The sequence below is a fragment of the Diadema setosum genome, chromosome 13 (genome assembly GCF_964275005.1).
Source record: "Diadema setosum chromosome 13, eeDiaSeto1, whole genome shotgun sequence".
Lineage (NCBI taxonomy): Eukaryota > Metazoa > Echinodermata > Echinoidea > Diadematoida > Diadematidae > Diadema > Diadema setosum.
Window position 1 is genome coordinate 7,034,044 of NC_092697.1, and position 6,000 is coordinate 7,040,043.

A 6,000-nucleotide genomic window follows, 5' to 3' on the forward strand; every position below is an offset into this window, starting at 1 on the left:
TACAGAAAATAATGTTTTTAGCATATTTCCTGTGTATTTCTTTATATTTTGGTAAAAAGCGCCCTCTATGGGTAACCTTAAAAAAATCAATGTGCGGTCATGTAGAGTATGAGTTGCTCTACCCATGTGCCAAATATGACGATGATAAATCAAACAATAACAAAGGGTCAAAATAGCTTATAGGGTTAAAGGTCCATGTTTACCTTTGGGAGCAATGATTTTAAAAATGTTCGAGATATCACTTTTGATGTATGTTTGGGTCAGTTATTTATCACAAAACATCCTACCATGCAATTCTTTTTTGTGTAATTAATCTTAAAACATAAGGAGATATCACTTTTTTCTCATTAAACCATAACTGTATATAGACGGTTTAGTCTGGACACATTCTTAATTCAACCACTGTTCACATTTTGTATATTTAACTGGTTCAAATTTTTACACTGGTTGTTTCTATCCCTAACTCACATTTTAGAACTATTCTAAAGCACTAGTGTTGGGTTTTTGTTTCATCTGCAAATGGTAAATTATGCCTTTAACGTTTAAACCAGAATACATCTTCAATAATGATTCGCAGTTACCTCTTTTGTGGTTTTACGTACTGATCACAATAACATTTGCACTGTATATAGTGCACCATCTGTAAGAAGCTAATGAGAGAGAAAGATACAACAAAAAATCGAGGGGACGTTAGAAGTCAGTTTTGTATTTTAGCTTTGAAGTTTCAGCTTAAATAACGAAACCCAAGAACTGGTATCCGATCAAACTAGTTTTCAGCAGACTTCAAAGTGAACTGAAATGACTTAATTTGATATTCGTGCTCCTATGTAATTTCAGATGGTAATCAATAACTGAAAATTGATGGTTAACGATTTGACTTGAGTTGATGATATTCCTACAGATCCTCCGTTCCGTCCCTCCCCCATTCTCTCTCTTTCTCTCTCTCTCTCTCACGCACACGCGCGCGCACACACACACACTGACACACAGACAGACAGACACACACACACGCACACACACGCACACACACACACTTTGCCTCATAATCTCCCTGTATACGTACTCATGTGACTTCTACTCCTGTGACTGCATTCTAAGCACCAGCCTATAGAACAATATAAATAGATGAATTTCTTATAAATCTACATGGTATCTGCACTTATATAGATCTATCTATATTTATCTATCTGCACGATATAGATAGTATACTTATATATTCATGTATATACATATCAATGTATAACAATACTAGTATTGTGTTTACACTTAATATGTGAAATTGTGTTAAGTGCATGTGCAAGGGATATTTCTCAAGCCTTTCAGTCAAAATTAGATCGGGCTATTTACGCAATGCAAGCGAATCGCTACAACAAGGTAGTTGGGGAGTCAAGGTTGAAGTGTTGTTCTCGCACAAATTTTCGATTCTAGTAGATCAATATCCATCAAACAGTCAGACAAGATGTATTCCCCGTCGATTATGGTACAGACGACAGTAATGAAATGACTGTGTGCACCTCAAATTACACCGCGGCTTTATTTTTGTAGACAGAAACCGACATTAATTTGTAGACTGATTTCCTGTGAGACCAATTACAAAGGAGTCTGCGTAATTTTTGATTCCCCCATTTCATGTGTAGCTCCTAGGGGAAATCCCGAATGTGAGAGATCATCAAGAAAGTTGCTGAACTCAATCCATCCATGAAATGGTCAATTGCAGGGGCGGATCCGGAAATAATTCCGTAAAGGGGAGGCGCCTTTGCAAATTAAAGGGGGGAGGGGGGGGGGGCGCACGCATCCCGCCATTTTTTCTTTTTATTTCTTTTGTTTAGACCAAAAATAAAGAGGGGGATCCTCTGGATCCGCCACTGGATATGAATATTCAAGCCCAAAATGACGAATGAATAAGATGTGGAAATGGACGAATTATATTGCTTCACGTCTCAATTAAACGCAGACATGTTTGGTGCAATATGTGTTGAACAAAATGTATTGTCAGAAAGTCTCTTTTCAAAATTTTGCCGCTGACGATGTACGTACATTTGGTGTCGACACAGCAACCTATTACAGCACTTAAGCCTCATTTATTATTTGCGTCGATCGCAGCGAGTGGGGAAACAGTGTGGAGCTTTGTGTGGAATGCTTTTAATGAGTATTGTAATGAATATTTCGCCGGCTTGTGCCAGCCATCAAGTTATCCGATTGCATTTTTTTTTTCTACAGATTGTAACACACTCAAACATGTATGAACATACGACGGAAATGTCAAGGTGGTTTACCAGCCCCTCTTTTTGAAATAGTTTGTTTCCTTGAATTATACTACGTTTCGGTAACGGCAGTTGTCACTGAATGTTATGTAATTAAAGCAATGATGGTAATGAAAGGAAAAAGATTATACTAAACAAGATGAAAAAGGAAATGAAACAAACAAACAAATCATCTTATTTCAGCGAGAACTTTCCTCTCGAGAACAGGAATGCCAGAAAATTTTACGCACACATGCTGGATGATCAAAGACATAAGTCCCAAGCTATCTTTTGAAAAGAAAAGGGAAAGTTAATTAATAGTTTTCTAAAAGTAAAGGCTATAAATATAGATATGCATTTGCGTCACGCTATGACCAAAGAAGTGCGCTGGCCTGTTGAAACTGGCCGACTGAAGCGTGTAATCAAAGCATGGGACAGCTAACCGTGGTAAATTTGATTATCTCCCTTCGTGTTCACCGGTGTCACCGAAGGACAAAATAGTTGATCGTAGCTTATTGAGGTCTTGCTTGTAGCAATATGATTATGCACGGCCAGACATGGCTTGTTGACTATCGTTTTACTAGGTATTAAGCCTTATACCCCTCTCATCAACTCAATCCGCATTATTTGGTCGTAAAACCAGAGCGGAACCTGAAAATTTCGACGCTGTTATCATTACATTAAAGCTTATGAACGCAATTCAAGAAATCATAATGCAGATTATTTTCAATGATTATTTTGTATGGTCACATTTACCCCTCGCACGCATCATCAGAGATGCGCGTGCCGTTGCCATGACGATTACCCATACAATAATTCCCCGGTTGTTGTTGTGTTTTTTCTCCAAGGGCGATATCAAAAAAAAGTGTTCATCATTTTCAACGAAATTCTTTGAAAGGAATTTTTATTTGATTGTCCCCATCCTTTTTCATGTATACTGGTATAGTTGGGAGATGCATTTGTAATGGGGGTATGAGAGTGACGATGGTACCCAAAAGACCCAAAAAGACCCAAAAAGGACATTCCCGACCGTAATATGTAACTTACAAAACACTGGACAATTTTGTACAGTATCAGATCAACAAATCGGCAGAGGCTTCAGCAGAATTGGGCCAAAGCAAAAAGAGATTGAACATTTCATTCCACACATTTCCATGAAATAATTATAACCACATAGGAATAACCACATAGGCATATATATGTTATCGCTTCAAGGATTGTCAAGTGACCTGCACACAAGACTCCGTATTACACGTTTTGTTTGTTTGTTTTAAGAAGAATAAATTAAGACAATTTGATCAGTTTTATGAGAAAGAAAAAAAAAAACAACCTAGCAGAACAGTGCCGAAATAAACAAAATCAGATTAAAAATAAGAAAGTTATGACATTCTGAAATCTAAAATTTTTCGCAAACACTTCTTGACATTATAGTCAACTCAGCATATGGCTCTAACAAGTTCTTATCCATTTCATATACAGAAATGACAAAAATCTCATATTTCAGCTGTATAGATATCAAACTTGTCTTAAACCACCGAAAATAAAAAAACAAAAACAAATGTTACCTCTGATACATTTTGGTATGAAAATATGATATTTGCCCGTATTAGCTAAAGATAACATATTTTTCTGAATTTCATAAATAATGATACATCAAAAATTGTGAGGGTATGACATCATCAACTGACTCATTCAAGATCAGTGTCATTTTTCGGTGAAAACAAGTGAAATACCAAATTCAATACTTTGATATTGTATGGCCGATTCCGTAGAAACTTCTAATATCCCATTCGCCTTATCTACTCTATAGCTAGTAAGTTCAAGATAGAATGGAATTGTATCTTTTTGCTACTTCTCTGCACTACCTGTGTCCTTATGTCAACACTTGGCAGTCATTGCAAAATATCTCCAACAAAGAAAAACTAGATGACGGAAGAAATTAAGCAAAAATTAAATCTGTAACTATTTCATCACGAGGCGGCGCACGATTATGGCAAGAGATGGCAGAAAATTCCTCTCAGCCATTTAATGTGTCTTTGCCAAACTGAAGAATTCACCCATTAAAGGCAAATTAATTCAATTTGGGTTACTCACTGGCGCGTTCCCATAATCGACAATGATTTGTCGATCTCGTTGGCTATCCACTTCGATCGGTGGTGACTATTGTGCTGTTGGATTCAGCGACGATAGCCTTACTCGTGTTCTCCTATTGACTTTGAACCAACCAGAGCTTATAAACATCGAACCCTGCATTTAATTGCTTTGTATATGATCCAACGGTGAATTAATTTAACCTCAACCGAGGGACCCGGGGGTAGAAGTGGATGAGCATATGTCTACCCACAATGAGTTCACTTTAGCTTGATAGCTTTGTGCATTTTCCCCCTTAGTGTAATGAGAAAATGTCCGTTGCATAATGACGTAAAACGAATTATCCACTGGGGCCTTCAGAGGAAAGCACGAATAGTATAAATTGAGCATCTCATTCTCAAATACGCGTTCAAACGAATCAACGCTACCATAATGCACAGGTTTAGAAGTGAGAAATATACACATATACCCAAACTTAGAACTGAATAATCCTTCTCATATGCTGCAAGCAAATCATTAAATGAGTTACCCATTTTTATTCAAACAGCCTCTTCATTGCAAACATTTAAGAATCGTGTCCGCCAACATCAATCTCTCATTTGATATGAACCCCTTGCACTATAGCTATGCATTCCTCAGATATCTATTTTCTTTGCTCGTTTTATGTTCTTTCTTATATATGCTCTTACCAACCTATTGTTCTTGAGCTGTAACATATTTCTCGTTCTCGTTTTTATTGTGTGCACTTGTAATATATATATCAACGCAGGGCTCCCTTGTAAAACAGGCCTTTGTGGCACTGAAAGGGACTACCCTGCTTTTAAAGAAGACTTTATAAATAAATAAAATAAGGTGCTTACTAATTTACAAGTTTGGTGTAGTATTAGCAGCAGCAATGTGAACGTACGGTGCTGGTCAATAATCTTCTGCAAAACACGTTTTATCATCGTCTTCAGACTGTATAGTTAACATTACACTCTGGGACTTATCAGTTATTCGAATTCATGTCACCCTCTATATCTCTGCTTACTCTGTTGTAAGCGGCTGTATGTGATAGATAGGACTAACATGACTTCCAAAGTTTACAATTTACGATCCTTACATTCAAGATTCAAGATTCAAGATTCAAGATAATTTATTGTCATGTATAAGATATACATAAATTTTGTTTTCGGACATACATAAAGATAGAGGTGCATAAATGAAGAATATAAATCATGAAATAAGTTAACATGAGTTTTATACCATACATACATAAAATATATACATTTAATACAAAAAAAAAATTTGCACAAACTCATGCGAATATCTTAACATTCTCGTAAAGGTTAAAAATCATATTAAAACGAATGCTGTGGCAATCGGTGGCAAATGAGGAGATGTTCTGCGAAAATTGTGCTGCTTCTTGGAAAAACGAAAACAAAAACAAAACAGCGCTATGCTTCATTATGTCATGCGCGTGCCGAACTTATGATTTATTTTATCGATGTAAAACTACGCGTTCGAGACTTCCTCATTAAAGTCATCGTTTTGAGGAATTGACTATTATCCATCCCCTCGAGGTTCGTGATATTAAGTTTCAAGGATGGAAAACATGATTGATGTAGAAAAATGGTTGATGTACGGTGTATATATCATACTCATTTCACCTTGATTTCAAGTCTTT